The sequence below is a fragment of the Anomaloglossus baeobatrachus genome, unplaced genomic scaffold, assembly GCF_048569485.1.
Source record: "Anomaloglossus baeobatrachus isolate aAnoBae1 unplaced genomic scaffold, aAnoBae1.hap1 Scaffold_60, whole genome shotgun sequence".
Classification (NCBI taxonomy): domain Eukaryota; kingdom Metazoa; phylum Chordata; class Amphibia; order Anura; family Aromobatidae; genus Anomaloglossus; species Anomaloglossus baeobatrachus.
Genome location: NW_027444964.1, coordinates 685,984 through 710,525, shown reverse-complemented (window position 1 = coordinate 710,525; position 24,542 = coordinate 685,984). Strand labels below are relative to the sequence as shown.

General features: G+C 44.2%; 1 long non-coding RNA gene across 1 annotated transcript; it reads right to left on the bottom strand.

Moving 5' to 3' along the window:
- Positions 1-429: 429 nt before the first annotated feature.
- On the bottom strand, positions 430-870 carry LOC142285411 (uncharacterized). Its single transcript, XR_012746806.1, has 3 exons — positions 779-870; positions 584-672; positions 430-487 (listed from the first exon to the last, which is right to left on the bottom strand). It is a non-coding gene; the product is annotated as an uncharacterized LOC142285411 (long non-coding RNA).
- Positions 871-24,542: the final 23,672 nt, after the last annotated feature.

Below are 24,542 nucleotides of genomic sequence, written 5' to 3'. Positions count from 1 at the left end.
CCTGCCAGTCTGACGCTGTCATCTGTAACTCCATAGCCACTCGCTTGGACCAAAGCAAAGATCCCAGCTGAGCTATATCCCCTGTCTCACAATAGATAAAGAGATCTTCAGAAAAAGTATTTCTAAAGATCTTAAATGGGTACAATCTGAATATTGCCTGCATTTTCTCTTTAAAGTCGGTTAATGTGCGGGGTTCTCCACTATAGCTGGGGAGCCAGGGTGCCCCAAAGTAGTAAGGCATTGTTAATGGCATTGTTTGAGCCAATGCAATAGATGGGCTGCAGCTCGTCACTTCGCTCTCCTCTCCTGAAGACATGTTTACAGCACTGTATGTGTGATGCAGTAGTTCTTACCGTCCTCGCTGTTGCCTGCCTCTCCCCTCTTTGTTGGGGTACAGTGGAGGGAATTTCAGCTTAGGAAGAAAGGATGTCACTTTTCCCAGTAAAGCAGCCACTGGTATGTGTACAGACTCTTCTTGCAACAACAGCTGTGGCGCAGTATAAATTCTTTAAGGCAGTAAAGACTGGCAGTTCCTGAGGTAATTTTCTCATCAATTTCTTTTAATATCAATAGCATATATTACCACTCTCTTCAGGGCATATGAGGCACAGAGGTAACATCTTGTTCGTGACGCCAAAAGTTGTGGTAACCTCGTGTGGGACACGGTTGAGTCTGATGGTGGTAATAGTTGTTATTGTTGTTGTTAATATTTAATCATAAAACAACTCTGCTTCGGTGATGAACAGTCTCTTTACTGGTGATATAAATAACTATTTACAGATGACAGCTGGTCAGTGTTTTCCACACATACTGTGGTAAATTCAACCACACCAGACAGGCAGACCTCTGAGGGGAAGCTTTTCTTCTCCTGATGCTCTAGAAAAACTACTCACAAAATGGAGGACGTCAACTCCCTCTATTTCCTCTCAACTGCCGTCTCCCAGCCGACCCTATCCTTCCACGTGTAGTCGGAGTTAGCTCCTCCCCCCTGCATAGGACTCCTACCACTGCAGTCATTGGATGACTGCACAGGGGAAACTTAACCCTCTGAGTGCTGCCTGTCAGCAGGTTTTCACAATATCCTACAGTACTTAATATACATAGAAAATTACATTTGTGCGAAATACTCTAGATTTCTGGTATCCCAAGGAGATGACCACTCTGGGATACCACACCGCATGCCAGTTTTTTAAATTATTTATTTAAATAATTAAAAAAACTACAACCCTGCATGCGGTATATTTTGATACACAGATAAGCACACGGCTGGGAGCTGCAGCCTGTAGCTGTGGGCTTTATCTGTGCTGGGTATCATAATATGGGGGGACCCTATGTAAATTGTTTTATTTATGTTTATACCACAATACTGACCCGCAAACAGCGCCTGTGATTGGTTGCAGTCAGACGCAGTCACACAGGCCGGGGAGCACGACTGACTGCAACGAATCACAGACACCAGGATGGGCGGTGGGCGGGGAAAGCAGTGCATATGGATTAGCCTACAGAGTGGCCCAGGAAGTGAAGGAGAGGCCGCGGGAGCAGTGTACAGCCGCAACAGAGCCTCGGTAAGTATGAAGCGCCTGCTTCATCCTTATTTTCTTTATTTTTCCTTTATTTTTTTTTTTAATTTCTCGAGTACTGGATTGGGATGAACACCCAAAATCCTGTGCCCTCCACCCGAGTATCTTTGAAACCACGCGGATCCGGACTTTTACAGTCTGGGTCCATCCATCACTACTTGTGATAAAAACCAAAATAGGAAGATGTCAACAATTAAAAAGTACATAATCAGACAGGGGATAGGGAGATGCTATTATTTATGGCTCTCATTCAGATAAAAAGTATGAAGGCAGGAAAAAAATATGAGATTTAACAATATAGTGACCTCTCCGTCATATACACAAGATGTAAAATTGTTACCAGAATCATATACAGTACAGACCAAAAGTTTGGACACACCTTCTCATTCAAAGAGTTTTCTTTATTTTCATGACTCTAAAAATTGTAGATTCACATTGAAGACATCAAAACTATGAATGAAAACATGTGGAATGAAATACTTAAAAAAGTGTGAAACAACTGAAAATATGTCTTATATTCTAGATTCTTCAAAGTAGCCACCTTTTCCTTTGATTACTGCTATGCACACTCTTGGCATTCTCTTGATGAGCTTCAAGAGGTAGTCACCGGAAATGGTTTTCTAACAGTCTTGAAGGAGTTCCCAGAGATTGTCTTGTCTGGTGGCTAAATTTATAAATAATACAAATAAAGATAGTGTTATTGCAATCAGCCAAGCCACAAGCCATGTGCCCAATGGATGCTCGCCGGCGAAGGGAAGAAATTAAGTCAGCTCTGACAGACCGCAAATGCCCAGGGATCATATTCATTGAAAAGCTTTAACATGAAAGTGAATACACCCCAACGTTATTGGTTACTGTTCAAGCTTTCACATAATGATTGGTTACACCATTGTTTTTGTTATACGGATTGGTTCTATGGAATATTTCATAAATCTGCGACCACATGATACAAATGAACGCTAAGATAATATTCTTAGATGAGAAACTGTGGAAAGAAAAGCGCAATAGGGTCTTACCCCAAAAAGGGGAGGAAGATATGTAATAAAAACACACTCACCTATAATGGTTGTGCCAGTCATAACCACTATACAGGCATATATAAGATCCAGGTCCAGGCAGCAGTCCCAAAGTTGGCTGATAACAGAGAGTGATAGAAGAAGGGTCTTAATTCCGCGCCAAGGACTCAATGGATCCAGGAAGAGATTAATGCTTCATTAATAACATGCACAAGCCTATGCGTTTCTGGAGACACAGCTCCCTTCATCAGGACATTGGCAACAGAACATCAAATCTGATCATCAAATGATGTTCTCTTGCCAAAGTCCTGATGAAGGGAGCTGTGTCTCCAGAAACGTGTAGACTTGTGCATGTTTTTCAAGAAGCATTAATCTCTTCCTGGATCCATTGAGTCCTTGGCGCGGAATTAAGACCCTTCTTCTATCACTCACTGTTATAAGATAATATTCTTGGCATGGTGTATGTTCCTTATGGTCTTTATCTTGTCCTTACACAGTCTAGGGGCTTTTTAATATCAATTTATGTAAGTAAGGAACATGCTAAGTCATGCTAGGTGTATCAGGGGCCCAATTTTTGAGATAATGTATGGTACATTTTTCAATGTACCAAACTACTAATATATCATCTTATATTTAAAGGCACATTACATGCAAATTGGTCTTCACATAAATTTGAATGTAAGGTGTAACAAATTCAAACAATAATAATAACGGTAACAATCTGATCTTATAGATCAGATTATTTCCTTAACATTTCCCTCCTCTTGTTTGAATTTCGAAACATATACCTATGCCTTTTGATATTGTGTACCCCAAGTGTTTCCAATCCTCACCAGTGAACCCCTATGTCAGCTGGTACGTCCGTGAGGTGCGCGGATAGGCCACTCAAATGAGGGAATCCAATGATTCGTCCCCAGACTAAGTCAGTTGCTCACTGTAGCTAATACATACACTCATGATTTAAAACCTGCTAGGGTGCAACTGTGGGACCCTCTTCCAGAGATGAAGTCTTCCATCCGTTCTCCAAACACTGGGGGGGGGGGTGTTCTCTCAGGTAGGAGGGACAGCTGGGCTGGGCCATCAGACAGTCATTTCCAGGGTTACCTTTGAGCTGGTTTTCTTGGGGCATCCAAAGAGTGTGGTGTACAACACAGCAATCTAAATTCCAATATGTTTGCTTCTAAGCCTGCCAGGCAAACTCAGAGTCAAGCCTCAAGCTTAACTGTTTAAACAAGAGGATAAGCATAAACTATTGCCAGCAATTTCTTTGCAAAAGGTATACAGCACTCGCCAGTCAGTTTTCTCATTCTTTTGAGCTGGTTGCCCGGATGAGTCAGTTGAGCCAATCAGGTCACTGAAAGTCCCATTTTCTTGGAAATAAAGTTCTCTTTTAGACAGTCTGGCAGGCTGGACATCCTGTAGAGCCCCTGTTGTACTGGCGTTATACATATAGTGGCCACACCAGTCTTTTTGGAAATGGCCACAGCTCGGTCCCCTTTTGTTTTATGTGCTGCATCTAGATGATGACAGTCACTTTCTTTCATTGGTTTGCAGGCTTTAAGCACTTTCCGCTGAGGTTCATCTGCTGCCTCCATCTTAGTCAGGTGCTCTGCCCTCAGTTAGGTGGGACAGCGAGCAATCTTCAGGGACCAGTATATCGGTACCTTCTAAGGAGTTAGGGTCTGGAAAGAAACATATGTGATTGCACTTTTCTGGCAATAAATAAACAATACCAGTTACAAACAGGTGTGTGTCATCCCTGTAAATGAGAGGACACACACAAGCTAGGGACCCCAACGTAGAGAAATACTTTGGCGTAGTGTTGGGGCTCTATTGCATTGATCAATTCAGTAGCTAAATTTCTCTTTATTCATATGTTCATGGCAGTAATGCAGATTCCATTTTTCACATTTTCACTCTTACATAAAGCTATTGGATTTTTCAAGTCAGTATTCACACAGCAGTTTCTGCTATTTCATGTATTCCCCTTACATAGTCACTGGTGTGCATACCTTATCTCCCCATAGTGATGTTTTTTTAGGTTTTTGCACCCAGTTCAGACTTAGAATGGTGTTCCAAACGTTATTCCTTATTGTTAGTAGTTTTTCGTTTGTGAACCCTCTCCACTCACACCTATTGCCAATCCATATCATACGCATATATAGCCTGGGTCTCAGCTTCCCATACACGGTAAGTTTTTTAACTGCATGAGAGGACACACACAAGCTAGGGACCCCAACGTAGAGAAATACTTTGGCGTAGTGTTGGGGCTCTATTGCATTGATCAATTCAGTAGCTAAATTTCTCTTTATTCATATGTTCATGGCAGTAATGCAGATTCCATTTTTCACATTTTCACTCTTACATATAGCTATTGGATTTTTCAAGTCAGTATTCACACAGCAGTTTCTGCTATTTCATGTATTCCCCTTACATAGTCACTGGTGTGCATACCTTATCTCCCCATAGTGATGTTTTTTTAGGTTTTTGCACCCAGTTCAGACTTAGAATGGTGTTTTAAACGTTATTCCTTATTGTTAGTAGTTTTTCGTTTGTGAACCCTCTCCACTCACACCTATTGCCAATCCATATCATACGCATATATAGCCTGGGTCTCAGCTTCCCATACACGGTAAGTTTTTTAACTGCATGAGAGGACACACACAAGCTAGGGACCCCAACGTAGAGAAATACTTTGGTGTAGTGTTGGGGCTCTATTGCATTGATCAATTCAGTAGCTAAATTTCTCTTTATTCATATGTTCATGGCAGTAATGCAGATTCCATTTTTCACATTTTCACTCTTACATATAGCTATTGGATTTTTCAAGTCAGTATTCACACAGCAGTTTCTGCTATTTCATGTATTCCCCTTACATAGTCACTGGTGTGCATACCTTATCTCCCCATAGTGATGTTTTTGTAGGCTTTTGCACCCAGTTCAGACTTAGAATGGTGTTCCAAACGTTATTCCTTATTGTTAGTAGTTTTTCGTTTGTGAACCCTCTCCACTCACACCTATTGCCAATCCATATCATACGCATATATAGCCTGGGTCTCAGCTTCCCATACACGGTAAGTTTTTTAACTGCATGAGAGGACACACACAAGCTAGGGACCCCAACGTAGAGAAATACTTTGGCGTAGTGTTGGGGCTCTATTGCATTGATCAATTCAGTAGCTAAATTTCTCTTTATTCATATGTTCATGGCAGTAATGCAGATTCCATTTTTCACATTTTCACTCTTACATATAGCTATTGGATTTTTCAAGTCAGTATTCACACAGTAGTTTCTGCTATTTCATGTATTCCCCTTACATAGTCACTGGTGTGCATACCTTATCTCCCCATAGTGATGTTTTTTTAGGTTTTTGCACCCAGTTCAGACTTAGAATGGTGTTCCAAACGTTATTCCTTATTGTTAGTAGTTTTTCGTTTGTGAACCCTCTCCACTCACACCTATTGCCAATCCATATCATACGCATATATAGCCTGGGTCTCAGCTTCCCATACACGGTAAGTTTTTTAACTGCATGAGAGGACACACACAAGCTAGGGACCCCAACGTAGAGAAATACTTTGGCGTAGTGTTGGGGCTCTATTGCATTGATCAATTCAGTAGCTAAATTTCTCTTTATTCATATGTTCATGGCAGTAATGCAGATTCCATTTTTCACATTTTCACTCTTACATATAGCTATTGGATTTTTCAAGTCAGTATTCACACAGCAGTTTCTGCTATTTCATGTATTCCCCTTACATAGTCACTGGTGTGCATACCTTATCTCCCCATAGTGATGTTTTTTTAGGTTTTTGCACCCAGTTCAGACTTAGAATGGTGTTCCAAACGTTATTCCTTATTGTTAGTAGTTTTTCGTTTGTGAACCCTCTCCACTCACACCTATTGCCAATCCATATCATACGCATATATAGCCTGGGTCTCAGCTTCCCATACACGGTAAGTTTTTTAACTGCATGAGAGGACACACACAAGCTAGGGACCCCAACGTAGAGAAATACTTTGGCGTAGTGTTGGGGCTCTATTGCATTGATCAATTCAGTAGCTAAATTTCTCTTTATTCATATGTTCATGGCAGTAATGCAGATTCCATTTTTCACATTTTCACTCTTACATATAGCTATTGGATTTTTCAAGTCAGTATTCACACAGTAGTTTCTGCTATTTCATGTATTCCCCTTACATAGTCACTGGTGTGCATACCTTATCTCCCCATAGTGATGTTTTTTTAGGTTTTTGCACCCAGTTCAGACTTAGAATGGTGTTCCAAACGTTATTCCTTATTGTTAGTAGTTTTTCGTTTGTGAACCCTCTCCACTCACACCTATTGCCAATCCATATCATACGCATATATAGCCTGGGTCTCAGCTTCCCATACACGGTAAGTTTTTTAACTGCATGAGAGGACACACACAAGCTAGGGACCCCAACGTAGAGAAATACTTTGGCGTAGTGTTGGGGCTCTATTGCATTGATCAATTCAGTAGCTAAATTTCTCTTTATTCATATGTTCATGGCAGTAATGCAGATTCCATTTTTCACATTTTCACTCTTACATATAGCTATTGGATTTTTCAAGTCAGTATTCACACAGCAGTTTCTGCTATTTCATGTATTCCCCTTACATAGTCACTGGTGTGCATACCTTATCTCCCCATAGTGATGTTTTTTTAGGTTTTTGCACCCAGTTCAGACTTAGAATGGTGTTCCAAACGTTATTCCTTATTGTTAGTAGTTTTTCGTTTGTGAACCCTCTCCACTCACACCTATTGCCAATCCATATCATACGCATATATAGCCTGGGTCTCAGCTTCCCATACACGGTAAGTTTTTTAACTGCATGAAAGGACACACACAAGCTAGGGACCCCAACGTAGAGAAATACTTTGGCGTAGTGTTGGGGCTCTATTGCATTGATCAATTCAGTAGCTAAATTTCTCTTTATTCATATGTTCATGGCAGTAATGCAGATTCCATTTTTCACATTTTCACTCTTACATATAGCTATTGGATTTTTCAAGTCAGTATTCACACAGCAGTTTCTGCTATTTCATGTATTCCCCTTACATAGTCACTGGTGTGCATACCTTATCTCCCCATAGTGATGTTTTTTTAGGTTTTTGCACCCAGTTCAGACTTAGAATGGTGTTCCAAACGTTATTCCTTATTGTTAGTAGTTTTTCGTTTGTGAACCCTCTCCACTCACACCTATTGCCAATCCATATCATACGCATATATAGCCTGGGTCTCAGCTTCCCATACACGGTAAGTTTTTTAACTGCATGAGAGGACACACACAAGCTAGGGACCCCAACGTAGAGAAATACTTTGGCGTAGTGTTGGGGCTCTATTGCATTGATCAATTCAGTAGCTAAATTTCTCTTTATTCATATGTTCATGGCAGTAATGCAGATTCCATTTTTCACATTTTCACTCTTACATATAGCTATTGGATTTTTCAAGTCAGTATTCACACAGCAGTTTCTGCTATTTCATGTATTCCCCTTACATAGTCACTGGTGTGCATACCTTATCTCCCCATAGTGATGTTTTTTTAGGTTTTTGCACCCAGTTCAGACTTAGAATGGTGTTCCAAACGTTATTCCTTATTGTTAGTAGTTTTTCGTTTGTGAACCCTCTCCACTCACACCTATTGCCAATCCATATCATACGCATATATAGCCTGGGTCTCAGCTTCCCATACACGGTAAGTTTTTTAACTGCATGAAAGGACACACACAAGCTAGGGACCCCAACGTAGAGAAATACTTTGGCGTAGTGTTGGGGCTCTATTGCATTGATCAATTCAGTAGCTAAATTTCTTTTTATTCATATGTTCATGGCAGTAATGCAGATTCCATTTTTCACATTTTCACTCTTACATATAGCCATTGGATTTTTCAAGTCAGTATTCACACAGCAGTTTCTGCTATTTCATGTATTCCCCTTACATAGTCACTGGTGTGCATACCTTATCTCCCCATAGTGATGTTTTTTTAAGTTTTTGCACCCAGTTCAGACTTAGAATGGTGTTCCAAACGTTATTTCTTATTATCCCTGTAAATCACCCACTCAAACCCTTAAACTAGTTGGCTGATTCAAAAAGTTCTTCTCCTCTGACCTGGCCTGACCTGGATATTTCTTGCAATGGCCACCCCTATAATATATGCACTTTTATCCGTTTAGGAACCCCAGTTTTACATACCACCTCCGTTATGAGCTTTTCAGCAGTAACATGGGTATGCCCCAGATTAATCCTGGAAAGATACCAACTAGTGATGGGAGCCTCGCCCGAACCTTTTGTAAAGTTCGAGTTTGGGGCCAAAGATAATATAAACTTGTGTCCGAATCCCAAACTTGGACATTGCAGTTATGTGATGGGGCGTGGGGGGGTGGGTTGTAAAATAAAGAATATACACTAGAGTTGAAAAGTTTTAGGTCACTTAGATATTTCCTTATTTTTGAAAGAAAAGCACATTTGTTTTCAATGGAGGTAACACTAAATTAAACAGAAATACACTCTATACATTGTTAATGTGGTAAATGACTATTCTAGCTGCAAAGTCTGGTTTTGAATGCAATATTTACATAGGTGTGTAGAGGCCCATTTACAACAACAACCACTCCAGTGTAATAATGGTACATTGTGTTTGCTAACTGTGTTAGAAGGCCAATGGATATTTAGAAATCCCTTGAAATCCTTTGTGCAAGTATGCTAGCACAGCTGAAAACAGTTTTGCTGATTAGAGAAGTTATAAAACTGACCTTCCTTTGAGCTAGTTGAGAATCTGTAGCATTACATTTGTTGGTTCCATTAAACTCTCAAAATGGCCCAGAAAAAGAGAACTTATGTGAAACCTGACAGTCTATTCTTGTTCTTAGAAATTAATGATATTCCATGCGAGAAATTTCCAAAAATCTGAAGATTTCCTATAACGGTGTGTACTACTCCCTTCAGAGGGGAGCATAAACAGGCTCTAACCAGAGTAGAAAGAAAAGTGGGGAGCCTCGCTGTACAACGGAGCAACAAGACAAGTACATTAGAGCCTCTAGTTTGAGAAATCAATGCCTCACAGGTCCTCAACTGGCAGCTTCATTAAATAGTACCCGAAAAATGCTAGTGTCAACGTCTACAGTGAAGAGGTGACTCCGGGATGCTGGCCTTCAGGGCAGAATGGTAAAGAAAATGCCATATCTGAGACTGGCTAATAAAAGGAAAAGATTAATATGGGCAAAAGAACACAGACATTGGACAATGGAAGATTGGAAAAAAGTGTTATGGACAGACGAATCGACGTTTGAGGTGTTTGGATCACACAGAAGAACATTTGTGAGACACAGAACTACTGAAAAAATACTGGAAGAGTGCTTGACGCCATCTGTCAAGCATGGTGGAGGTAGTGTGTAATAGTGTGGGGTTGCTTTGGTGCTGGTAAAGTGAGAGATTTGTTTAAGGTAAAAGGTATTTTTGAATAAGGAAGGCTATCACTCAATTTTGCAACGCCATGCTATACCCTTTGGACAGCGCTTGATTGGAGCCAATTTCATCTTACAATAGGACAATGACCCAAAGCACACCTCCAAATTATGCATTAACTATTTAGGGAAGAAGCAGGTAGCTGGTATTCTTTCTGTAAAGGAGTGGCCAGCCCAGTCAACAGATCTCAGCCCTATTGAGCTGATGTGGGAGCAGCTTGATCGTATGGTACGCAAAAAGTGCCCATCAAGCCAATCCAACTTGTGGGAGGGGCTTCTGGAAGCATGGGGTGAAATATCTCCAGATTATCTCATCAAATTAACAGCTAGAATGCCAAAGGTCTGCAAAGCTGTAATTGCTGCAAAGGGAGCTTTCTTTGACGAAAGCAAAGTTTGAAAGAGAACATTATTATTTCAAATAAAAATTATTATTTCTAACCTAGTCAATGTTAACTATATTTTCTATTCATTATGCGACTTTGTCTCCCGGCCATTTCTGCCTCCGGGTCCAATCATTGCTCTGCCTTCGGTTAACCACCACTGACTACAGGAACTTCCTTGACGTCATAAGCATGTGACCAGTCTGGGGTGAATGTTGTATTACCTCATATTACAGACTGATCACATGGCTATGACATCATGAAAGGTCCTGTAGTCAGTGGTGGTTACCCGGGGGCACAGCTGACCGGCCTCTGCTATGTACTCGGGTGAAGTCTCTGACTGCTCTCAGCTGAGTCTGTGTGAGCAGACCTGTGTTTGTCTCCTCGCACAGATGTAGCAGAGCTGAAGATGCTCGCCCGCCTTTGAACTAGGTCAGAGGGTATTTTTTGGGGGTAATAAAGATGGAGTCCTAAATGTCTTCAGTTTTATTTCTAATAAAATATTTTTTTCTCTGTGTTGTTTTATTTTACTGTTAAAATAACAGATAATCACAGATGCGGTCACAGAGTGGACGTCTGTGATTGGATGCCGGAGTAACCTGAAACCAGCCTATACATTCTAGCATCTAGAATATATGGGCAGATTCAAGGGTACTCCAACAGTCAATCACAGATGCCCGTTCTGCATGACAGCGTCTGTGATTGGCTGTTGGGTCCCTCACACATATAGTAGTGTAAAAAGAAATAATTTTAAAAATTGATGTAGCGCGCTGCAGTATTTTTGATTCTCAGCGCAGATGAAGTAGACGGCTATGGGCTGCCACCCACATCTGCCTGGCTTTACCTTGGCTGGCAATCAAAATACAGGAAGCCCATTATTTTTTTTATAAATTAGTTCAAAAAAATAATTTAAAAAAATAAAGTGTGAGCTCCTGCCGTATTTTTATTGTCAGTCAGGTAAAAAAAGGGAACTGGGATTCTCAGCATAATAAGACCCAAGCGTTCTGGGCCTCCCACGCTAAAAACCTCAGCTCGCAGCCACCCCTGGAAATGGCGCATTGTTTCTTAGCACCTTTTAAAAGGTGCTTTACCCGGCTCGTCCAGTGGCCCTGATGGCTGTGGCATACTGGCTAATAAAGGGGTTAATACCAGCTTTGTATTCTGAGCTGGTACTAAGCCCGAAATTCATGGTGTCACGCTGTGATTGAATGAGACAAGTATGAGATGTGACTGGGTCAAGATAGGTATCCAGTCTTCAGAATTGGTGATTATGGATGTCATGCTGTTCATCTGCTTCAATTTTAGAGCGTTATGGCGTGGTCATGAGGAGTTAACTTTGTGAAAACAACATACCGGAAAACTTTGAAATGTTAGACTATAATAAATAACAAACAAACCTTGGGTTGTTCGATTATAATCAGTAACAAACAATCTTGAAGCACTGTGCTGAGATCATAAAGCTTAACTTGGTAAAAACAACATACTGCGCAACTGCAAGAAACTGATGATCTGGCTAAAACATACTGCGCAGCCGTGATGGAGGAGGATGTGGGAGTTGTGTATAAAAAGGGTGGGCCTGCTCAGTGAGTTAGTGACATTCCAGAAGGTATGGTGGACGCACTTCGTCTGTGATAAGACCAGAGTATTTTCCTTCTCACTAACACTGAGGTCCCTCCGGTGGAGAAGTGATGTTACAATACTTGGTAATGTATTGATGCATATTTCTCTATATACTAGGATTTACATTGATTGTATGATTTACATTAATTGAATCAACAGAACAGGGTAATATTGTTGCTGCCATTCCATAATTGAACATTATCCTGATGCAATCAATAAATTGTTACATTGTTTTACCATAAAACTGTATTCAGTGTGCCTAATTTGAAAATTAGTGAGCGCTACGTAAGTAAGGGTGTATCTGCCCTGTCAGTTTGACATGGTAAGACACATGACAAATTAGACATGGCCACCATGAATTTCTAGTAAACAGTAAAAAAAACACAAGACATAAAAAAAATTATTAGAAATAAAAAAAAAAAAAAAAATTTTTACAGACTCCATCTTTATTATAAAAAAAATCTTAGTCCGACGTAGTCCACAGAGAAAGCAATGTCAGCTCTGCTTAATCACTCTGTACAGACAGCCGTCTATACAGAGCGAGAAGCAGGGAGAGCATTGTCAGCTCTGCTTCATTGCTTTGTACAGACAAGTGCCTATACAGAGCGAGAAGCAGGCTGAGGTCAGAGTTCCAGTTGTGTATGACTCGTACAGTCTCCCATCGGTATCACTCAGCATGGCGCACACCCTCCGGACAGGGGCGGTTCAGCTGCATAGAAATACACTCCTGTCCAGGAGATTGTGCGCCGTGCCAGGTGATACCGATGCGAGAGTCGCACAGTGACAGTCAAAGTTCAATAGAGTCCATGGCAGCCATGGACTCGGGTGAACCCTGACGTCACCGCGAACACAGGCCGAAAACTGCCGAGTGACGAGCAGTGCAGTGAATACCCCCGGAAGTTAATCGGACCCGGAAGCAGAAGCAGCCAGGAGATAGCAGGTCTGCAGGACATGTTGTGGGACCTGTAAGTATAGTCATGTTTTTCAATAATGTGCTTGTTTTTACAGTCCCTGGACTCGAACTGGACCCGAACTGTAACATGAGCTTCCCAGGCAAGCTCATGTTCGGGATTGTGTGCACGAACACTATCTGTTTGGTACGGACCCCGAACTTCACAGTTCGGGTTTGCCCATCACTAATACCAACACAACATAATCACACACAGACTTACTTATGATAGATATACAGTATATGCATATATTTTCATCAATCTCTAGAATGGGTAGAATGGATGAAGAGTGTGTTTCTTACCGGGTCTTTGTAATTCTTCCTGCAGTGTATTAGGCATATGTCTTACAAGGCTGGGTGTGTCTGGCCACCTGGATACTGAACTCTGGTGCAACACATACCCTTGTCCACCAAACACTTGCACATATAACGGTCTTTGACAGGTGTGTTAGTCCATGGGTTACCTGGTCCATCAATGAGAAGAGAGCCCATGGCAGAGAATGCTTATCAGCCTTTATCTACAGACCTTCCTCAGTCAGCTGAGCTTTTTGCGTCTCACACACCTTTACTTGTTCCTGTAGGGATTTTAAGGACACCAGGAGTGACAAATGCCACAGAGGTGACAGATATCACCGATCTGAATTGTTAGGAGACTCAACTCTAGGCCTTTGTAGTTTTTTTTACATCTTTCATGTGACAGGTTATATAAACATTTGAACAGTTTACCCTTCTGCCGTTCCACACGACCAGTGACTGACAAGTCCCTTTATTCAGATTATTTTACTTCATGTTGTGCAATGGCAGCATATCTATTGCAGAATTGACCAGTATCTACTCCATCGATAAGAGATAAACTCAAATTCTGCATTAGTATCAACGGAAGGGTGTCTCTGTGCTTTCTAGCAAACATTAATTTATGACCGTTATAATTCTAAGATGATTTTAACCACTTCACAACTGCGGGCCATATCAGTACGTCCTATTGTTGCGTGACTTAATGACCAGGGACGTACTGGTATGTAACGATGTAGGTAACAATCAATACTGCATGCGACACTTAGGGGATTAGGAGAGGGATCATGCTCCTTCTCCCCTCTGATCAGGACCCCCACAATGTAATCGTGAGGGCACGATCATTGTCATGGTGACACAAAGTTTTCATGACGACTTCCAGGTCACCTGACTTACTGGGAGCCTACGGAGAGCCTTTGGGATCATGCCTGATGCGTGATCACACAGTCTCTCAGTGCGGTGCTGACAGCTGCGATGTCCTGCGATGATCGAGCACTGCAGAACATTGTAGTTGCGATCACAGCACTGTTGGGTGCTGTCCCATAAAGGGACCAAGTGAAAAAGTAAAAAAGAGTTAAAAGAAGTAAAAATATTTAAAAAAAAAAATCAGAAAATAAATAAAGAACATAAAAAAAAAATTCCACTGGTTATAATTGTGTTAATAAAAACCCCAACTACTCACCCCAGCCTCAGAAAGCACGGGTTACTGATCTATCAAGGATGCAATAAAGTCCCTTTAGACTTGGTGCAGGTAAATCCATAGTTTAAACACAATAGCATAGTTATGATAACTACTGTGTATTTGTTTAATTTCTTTAGAGTATTGTCTGTCTTTGCTACTGTGAAAGAAAAAACAGAAATGTGTCATGTGATCTGTCATGTGAATTGTTTGTAGCAGCCACACCTGTTAGTAGTTTGTTCCCAAACTACTTATCCCAGCCAAAGCAAGCGAAGATTACTGAGCCTGCAGTAAAGTCCAAGGGTGCAGGTATGTAGCGGGGTCAGGGTTACACCTACCCCTGCAGAAGTAGCCAGCAGTCTGTCTGATGTGAAAATATGTATGTGTATTTCGGAGAGTCCCCCAGTAGCAGTGGTGTACAGAAGCCCCTTTGTGAATTCTGGCCCTATGGGTTGCCCCTTGATCGCGGACCTGTACTGAAGGGTTGGCTAACCACGTCCCTCCCCAGAAGCGAGGTATAGTCTGGTTGGTTGGGAGTCTGGCGTCTCATTCTTCTTGGCTCGAAACACCCAAAGATTCTCTCTATGATAACTGAAGGTCAGTTGCGCCCTCACAGAGAAGGGTATGTGTGGACCCTGGCCTGAGCACGGACGGGTGAGCGCCGTCATGTACGGTCTTTCATGTGCGTATCCAAACCCAGTGGGTGGGATGAAGTGGCCCAAAAGACTTTATGATCCAGTCTGTGCTAGAGTGATGTTTAGCGGAGGGTTGAAAGGCCTAGCGGTGTCTTATGGAACCCAGGTGCCAGCAGAACGGACAGCTGTTAAATTGAATACTAGAATGAAGCGGAGAAGGAACCTCAATGGGAAATGTAATGGTGCCGGTGTGATGCGGACCGAAGCAGTGCAGGAGTGAAAGAGAAATATAGACTGTTTAAAAGAAGAAATCATGCCTCGGCTTTATTGCCTGTGAGCAAGAATGCAGTGACACCTGGACTGTTGTGGAGTCCTCCTGTGCATGGTGTGGTGACAGGGAGGCATGGGGTTAATGGGTGGCTTTGCTGCGGCCTGTTGACCCCTGTAACCACGACTACCACTTCATGCCCTGTGCTTGCCACCACAAGTAAGTCCATAGTTTAAACACAATATCATAATTTGACACAAGAGCAAAGTTTGGAGTTATCCTTACACGTTTTCCATTGTTTTCCAGCTTTTATTTGTACAGTTTGTCCCCATTTAATAGATGCTCCATTGACAATGCTACCAAGTGTGCGTCTTGTGAGATGTATGCATGCCTTGAACAACCATTCGAGGGTGAATATGTCAGCATTCGATGCTAGCATGTTACATATTTTGAAGCCCAGGTAACAGATCTAAATATGCAGCTTGTAACACTCAGGAGCATTGCAAACCTGGAGAGTAGTTTAGTGCTCACTGAGCATGCACTGGCTGGGGCCAGTTCTATGGAGGAGGGTGGAGGTGGGGAAAATCAGGACCCAGAGGTAGGTAGCTGAGTAACAGTTATAAGAAGAAGTAGGGGGAAAAGTGTCAGGGAGCCTAGTCCTGATCTGGCACAACCTAGTATATATGCCTGTTTGGCTGATATGTGCTGCCCCCGTGCCAGCAGCCGTCGCTGCTCGGATCCGGGCCTTCAGGGGTGGTGGCTCAAGGGTCTCTGGACCCGGGGGTCTCACGAACACGCCAAATAAATGGGGTGACGTAGATGTACGGGCTAGGCCGTAAAAAGTTTGTGACGCCACCCACGGTGTGTTGTGAGGTGGGACACCACCGCTGCTGTTACGGGGCACCCGGGGAAGATGTTGTGCAGCAAGTTGTTAACCCCTCCGTGGGTAGGGATGGTGGCCCTGGGACCCGGTGGCTTGGTGCAGGGGATGGAGACCGCAGGGGGTGCTGGTGTACTCACTGTTTGTTATAATCCGGAACCATGGAAGACCACCATAAATCATTGGTAAAAAGTGACAAGAGCATTGGCAACTAATCTGGCCGCCATCCCCTTACTAACCATCAACACTAGAAGTTGCCGAGGGGTGAACTAACATCCTGTGCACCGCGAACCCAGCCGGAGAACTAGCTATCATAAAGGAAGGAAAGATGAACAATTCTCTGCCTCAGAAAATAGATATAGAATAACAAGCCCCCCACATTCAAAGACTGTGGTGATATAGGAAAACACAACACACAGATAGATGATAGGATCAGCAAAAGGTGAGGCCCCACCGACTAAATAGGACAGGATAGGAAAGGGACTGATGGTGGCCAGAGAAAAACCCTGCAAAAATCCAAAAACCTGATAGCACAAAAGGCCCTCATATCACTAGATCTGAACTCCGTCCTATACCAGGCGCTCTTGTCATACCACTGAACAGAAAGCAGGAACCATTACAAATTCAAGAAGCAACAAACACATGGACTAATAGGAGCAATACTCCAAACATAGCTGCAGGGAGCTTCCCAGCTAAGCAACTGAGAGGGAAGATCCCTACATGTAAATAAACTGACAAAACCCAGTAAATAACAAACTCAGGTAAGAGCAAAAAGAACCAAACAACAAATAAAGAGCCAAGCACTTATCTGGGGTAGATGTAGTCTGGAGCAGGATGAAGCAGGCTGGTGAACAAAGAACAACTGACATCCGGCATAGCCTGCTAGCAGACCAGGATATAAATAGGCAGAGAGTTAGCAATGGAAACACCCATTGCTCAACACACCTGGTCTCTGTCCAAACCATTCCTGGCCACAAGAGGGAGCCTCAATCCAGCAAAAGCATAACTGACATTCACAACACTGTTAGTAAAACACAAAAGTCTCTGGTAAACCAAGGGGATGGTGGCCGGTGCCGCGGCCGGTTGCGTTCTTGTCCCCCACCAAGCTGGTGGTCTCTATCCTTTTCCTGCACTGCTGTGTGTAAGGTGGACTTTCCTAGTGTGAAACTCAGGAGTCCGCTCCCGGCTGGATGTGGCCTAAGGAGCTGTGCCCGCAGACGCTGGCCCGTGGGATCTATGGGCCCTGGCGGTGACCTCTTTTTCCTAATCGGTGGGCTGTTGTCTTCTATGAGGGACTTTGGGTGGGACAGGACCTCTAGTCCTGGCCTCAATCAATTAATTAACCAGTGCCACTTGATTCTGGTCCTGGCTTCAGGGTCCGAGTACCCCTCTTTGTGCTCCGGTTACCCATGTCGCTACCGGCGGGCTACAACTCTGCCGCGGTCCACCTCGGTTCCACCGAGCCGTCTTCCTGTCTCCTGCTGACGGAGACCACCGTCTGCCTCCTAGCCAGTGGCACCTGGGCTCCTACCCTGGTACCGTTCAACTTGAACTTCACTGCTGGAGCTACACTTAGCTTCAGCCCACACTCCTCTCCAAACTGGACCTCAGACTGAACTGCTTGTTTTCCTGCCCCAGGCTGTCTGGACCCCTGGGTGGGCATGTCCCAACCGCCTGGTCACGCCCACTGGTGTGTATCTTTCCCTAAGGGGGGGTGACTAGGGTTTCTGGTTGGCTGTGTGTTTCCTAATGAGGGAACGGTGTTATGCAGGGGCCTAACTGTGACTACCTGGTTTTGCCAGGGCGTCACAGATATTAGGGAGGAAGAGCCAGGACTAAGATCCCTTCATATGAACGTTGCTCCTAGCAACCAGGAAAATGACTGGTGTAGGAAGGAGGGAAATAGGAGTGCAGCAAAGGCCACACAAATGTTGGTGGTAGGGGACTCTATGATTAGGTAGACAAACAGGGTTATCTGTCACCGAGACCATGATGCCAAACAGTGTGTTGTCTGTTGGGTGTTCAGGTTCCGTATATTGCAGATCGGACAGACAGATTTCTGTGTGGGGCTGGGGAAAATCCAGGGGTCATGGTGCTCATTGGTACTAATGACCGAGTTAGAGGCAGGTGGAAGGTCCTTAAAAATGATTACAGGGGACTAGGAGAGAAACTAAAGTCCACCTCCAAGGTGGTGTTTTCAGAAATACTACCAGTGCCATGAGCGTCACTAGAAAGACAGTGGGAGCTTAGAGAGATATATCTGTGGCTTAGAAATTGGTGCAGGAAGGAAGGGTTTGGGTTCATGGAGAACTAAGCCGACTTCTCAGTCGGCTGCAGGCTCTACGATAGGGACGGGATGCACCTCGATGGGGAGATTGCAGCTGCGCTGGCGGACAAAATGGTCAGATAGATGGAGGAGATTTTAAACTAGGATCTGGGGGAGAGAGGGTAGTGGAGCAAATAAGGGGATAAACAGAGCATATAAAGACAGTGAAGGTCAATGAAGGTTTAGGGGGGACTGGGAAATGCAGGGAATCTAGGGAGGCAAGGAGTAAAGAATGTGTTAATAGTATTAAATGTCTACTGGCAAATGCAAGAAGTCTTGCAAACAAAATAAATGAATTGGAGAATCTGATATCAACCATGGATTATGATGTGGTAGGCATTACGGAAGACATGGCTGGGTGACATACGTAGAAGGTTTAACTACATTCAGGAAGGGCAGGATATACAAAAAAGGTGAAGAAGTGTGTATATTTGTTAAAACTAACATAACCACTTAGCATCCATGGGCAGTAAAATTACTTCAGCAGCCGGCGGGGATCTACGCACATGTCAGCATAATTGTACAGCTGACATGTGTGCCTTGCAGGCACAAGTGGATCCACATTCTACCCGTGCCTGTTAACCCTTTAAGTAGCGCTGTAAAAATGTGACAGAGCCATTTAAATCCCCGATACGGGAAACCTTCACTTACCCGACTCTATTGGCATTGCAGTGACGTGATCACTGTGAGGTGATGGTTGTCATGGGAACACAGGGTCATGTGATGACTCCTGTAGCTCACATGACTCATTTCCTCTTTCACTTGGACGACTGCAGCCAGTGACAAGACGTGAGCATTTCTGAAGATCTCAGCTGTGTAGCTGTGATCAACAGAAATAAATGAGCGATCAGACTACTGATCCTTATAGTCCCTTATGAGGACTAGTAAAGTAAAAAAATAAATAAAAGGTTTTAAAAATAAAAAAAAATAAAAGTTCAGATCACTCCTGTCAGTGTTCCAGGATTTCCAGTTTGCTTCTGAAGGATCTTGCCCTTTGTTAACATGGAGTTTTCTGTTCTGTTGCTCTACTTCCTGTTCATCTGTTTAAAAGCCCGCCCCTAAGCTTAGTCTAGTTGCTTGAGTATACTGCTTCCTGTCTACTCCTGCCCCGCTGCTCTCATTACCTGGTTGTTATTTGGATCCTGGTGAATCACCTGACACCGGCCCTGGATTCCACTTGGTCTCATCAAGCTGTGCCCTCGCTGGTTCTGGACTCTGTCTGCTGTCTCTGGTTGGCGTTTGTGCCTGGTCCCTTCCGGTACATATCCACATCCCGTACGGACATTTTTGGACTATATAACCTGTTGCCCTTTTGTGTCCCGGCTACTGCGCATTTAGGCCTTCTGGGGTGATCGCCAGACAGCCCCTGTATAGGGGTTCGCTCCTGGTGGCCTCCCTGGGGGAGTCTGGTGCGCGGTCTCGGGAATTCTCCTTTGCTCCGAACCTGGCAGGTAGCTACTGTGTTTATGTTCTTTTCTGTGTACATATTGTAGGTTGCATATTATAAAACTTCTTTGCACCAAGAACCCGTCTCTGGTTGTCATTGCCGTAACGCCATCGAAATCCTCAGTACACACAATAGTATTACATTATACTCAAGCCTAACTAAGAGGATTTCGCTGGGGCAATGACGGAGACACAAGTAGATCAACTTTTCTCCATGATTAACTCCTTGCAGCAGGAGATGGAGGCGGTGCAAACTAAACTTAGAGACGTGGACGTACAGCTGGGCCACAATCACCAGGTACTTGGTCCGGCTATTCAGGATTTGCAAGCCAGAGTGAAGGCTCAGGAAACCACCCCCACTACATCCGTATCAGCTCCCGGTATGCCCAGGTTACCTCCATTTCGTTTCAGTGGCGATCGAAGTCAGTTCCGTGGGTTTGTTAATCAGTGTATACTGTTTTTTGATGTACATGCTGATTATTACCGGTCTGACCGGTCAAAAGTGTTATGTATAATCATGTTGTTAACCTCACGAGCACTGGCTTGGGCTAATCCTATGATTGAGAATCGTGATATCCGTTTAGATAACCTGGATGACGTTTTAACAGCCATGGCACAAATGTTTTATGATCCTAATCGCTGTGCTACCGCTGAATCGGCTCTGCTTTCCTTACGTCAGCAAATCAAAAAGGTCCGTGGAGCCTCTGTTAGGAGTCTCAACACAGAAACCAGCCAGATATCCCTCCGGGAAGGGCCCAGCCAAGGGGTGACTCTTTTTAGGAGACCACCATAACCACCATATTAAGTGTCCCTTTTAGTCAATATCCAACTTTTTGACAAGTTTAAAGATATGACAAGGGAAATACCAAGGCCAGGTATCCATCCACAGACAGCCGTTTCGGGGTATTGCCCCTCATCAGTGTGGAGTAGGATTCTGGCCAGGTGGGAGCAATGCCTAGTAGACCAACAAAACAAAACAATCACTGATCTCGGGGAGACCAGCCAGAGAAAACACTGCTGCCGGCAGCCAGCGAGGGCGCTCAAGACAGTGAAATCCTAGGTACATTGCCCCCTGGGAAATATGCAAATCAAAAAAGTCCGTGGAGCCTCTGTTAGGAGTAGAGATGAGCGAACCGGTCGCGGTTCGGCTCGAGTTCGGTTCGCCGAACGGAGGTCTCGTTCGAGTTCGGTTCGTCGAACGTTCGACGAACCGAACTCGAACCGCATAGGAAACAATGGCAGGCAATCACAAACACATAAAAACACCTAGAAAACACCCTCAAAGGTGTCCAAAAGGTGACAAACAACTCACAACACAACACAAACACATGGGAAAGTGACAAGGACATAGACTCATGCGAAAACAAATGAGCTGGACAAAAAAAAAGAGGAGGAGACACAGATATAGGCATGGCACGCCCTTCTAAAATCATGTAAAACACCGCAAGGTGACTCCAAGCGGAGTCTCCCTTTTTTCCAAAAATTGGGCCACACACACACCCCCCCCTTCAGTGGCAGCACTTGTGCCCCAGTTGTACACTTCACAGCTAGATTTGCATCAAGCACATTCAAAAATATGCCATCCTTAACCGTCCCCAGGATGACACCGGGGTAGGTAGCAAAGTCTTTCCTGATCCCAGCTCTGTTCATCTTGGATCATTTTTAAAAACAATGTAAGCAAGGGTTACTCCAAGCGGAGTCTCCCTTTTTTCCAAAAATTGGACCCCACACACACCCACCCCTTCAGTGGCTGCACTTGTGCCCCAGTTGTACACTTCACAGCTAGATTTGCATCAAGCACATTCAAAAATACGCCATACTTAACCGTCCCCAGGATGACACTGGGGTAGGTAGCAAAGTCTTTCCTGATCCCAGCTCTGTTCATCTTAGATCATTTTTAAAAACAATGTAAGCAAGGGTTACTCCAAGCGGAGTCTCCCTTTTTTCCAAAAATTGGGCCCCACACACACCCACCCCTTCAGTAGCAGCACTTGTGCCCCAGTTGTACACTTCACAGCTAGATTTGCATCAAGAACATTCAAAAATACGCCATACTTAACCGTCCCCAGGATGACACCGGGGTAGGTAGCAAAGTCTTTGCTGAACCATGACTTGTTCATCTTGGATCATTTTTAAAAACAATGTAAGCAAGGGTTACTCCAAGCGGAGTCTCCCTTTTTTCCAAAAATTGGGCCCCACACACACCCACCCCTTCAGTGGCTGCACTTGTGCCCCAGTTGTACACTTCACAACTAGATTTGCATCAAGCACATTCAAAAATACGCCATACTTAACCGTCCCCAGGATGACACCGGGGTAGGTAGCAAAGTCTTTGCTGAACCATGATTTGTTCATCTTGGCTCCTTTTAAAAAACACAGCAAGCAAGGGTTACTCCAAGCGGAGTCTCCCTTTTTTTTCCAAAAATTGGGCCCCACACACACCCACCCTTTCAGTGGCTGCACTTGTGCCCTAGTTGCAAACAGGATGTTTTGATTTGCATCAAGCACATTCCAAATCCACAAGCATTTACTCTCCCCAGGATGACACAGGGGTAGTAAATTCCTTGTGGATCCATGACTTGTTCATTTTGATGAACGTTAGTCTGTCCACATTGTCACTGGACAGACGCGTGCGCTTATCTGTCAGCACACACCCAGCAGCACTGAAGACACGTTCAGAGACAACGCTGGCAGCTGGACACGAAAAAATCTCCAAGGCGTAAGTGGAGAGCTCTGGCCATATTTTAAGATTTGAAGCCCAAAATGAGCAAGGCTCCATTTGCAAAGTCATGGCATCAATGTTCATTTGGAGATACTCCTGTATCATCCTTTCCAGCCGTTGACTATGTGTCAGACTTGTTGTCTCTGGTGGCCTTGCAAAGGAGGGTCTAAAAAAATTATGAAAAGATTCAATAAAATTGCTGTTACCAGCACCAGATACGGTGCTACTGGTATGGGTAGACTGTTGAAGATGACGAGACCATCCCATGTTTGTCAAGTTACAACTGGGAGATTCACTCCCTGCACCTGCACGGTTGTTTGGTGGAAAAGCCGAGCTAAGATCGAGTAACAGCTTCTGCTGATACTCCTGAATACGTGCGTCCCTTTCTATGGCTGGAATTATGTCACAAAATTTGGACTTGTACCGGGGATCTAATAGTGTGGCAAGCCAGTAGTCATCATCACTTCTAATTTTGACAATACGAGGGTCATGTTGGAGGTAGTGCAGCAAGAAGGCACTCATGTGTCTTGCGCAGCCATGCGGACCAAGTCCACGCTGTGTTTGTGGCATAGAGGTGCTACCCGTTCTTTCTTCCTCTGACATCTCCCCCCAACCTCTTTCAACTGAAATTTGACCAAGGTCTCCCTCATCCGCTGAGTCTTCCATGTCCATGGACAGTTCGTCCTCCATTTCTTCATGTTCTCCTGCACCTTCCTGAACATTTCGCCTGCTACCATGCGCCCTTGTTGATCCCTGTCCCCCATGGTCCCATGCCTGCCGCGTTGGTGATGATGAACATCTGGACCTTGGTGATGTTGTTGTGTCTTGCGCATATGAATCCTCCTGTAGTTCCTCCCCTTCCTGTTGTCCCACCCCCTGACTCCGAATAGTGTTTAGCGTGCTCTCCAGCATGTAAATGACTGGAATTGTCATGCTGATAATGGCATTGTCAGCGCTAAACATATTCGTCGCCATGTCGAAACTGTGCAGAAGGGTGCACAGGTCCTTGATCTGAGACCACTCCATCAGGGTGATCTTCCCCACCTCTGCATCTCGTTGGCCCAGGCTATACGTCATGACGTATTGCACCAGGGCTCGGCGGTGCTGCCACAGTCGCTGTAACATGTGGAGAGTCGAATTCCAGCAAGTCGCCACATCGCATTTCAGGCGATGAACCGGCAGGCCGAAAGACTTCTGGAGCGATGCAAGTCGCTCAGCTGCGGCGGTTGAACGGCGGAAGTGAGCAGACAGTTTTCGTGCCCTGGTCAGAAGGCCATCTAAGCCGGGATAGTGTGTTAAAAATTGCTGGACAACAAGGTTCAACACGTGAGCCATACAAGGCACGTGTGTCACCTTGCCCAGGCGAAGGGCCGCACCCAGGTTTGCAGCATTGTCGCACACGGCCTTACCAGGCTGCAGGTTGAGTGGAGACAACCATTTATTAAACTCAGTCTCCAGAGCTGCCCACAACTCATCCGCTGTGTGACTCCTATTTCCAAGACATGTCAAGCTAAAGACCGCCTGATGCCGTTGTGCTCTGCTGCCAGCATAGTAATGAGGGGTGCGTGATTCCTTCTGCGCAGTGAGAACGCTGGTGGCCTGACCAGGCAGGCTTGGGGCGGAGGTGGAGGACCCAGATGAGCTGGAGGAGGCAGAAGCAGTGGCGGAACTTGGACAGACAGAGGATTGACACACAAGTCGTGGGGACGGCAAGACTTGTGCAGCAGACCCTTCACCATCTATCACCATAGTTA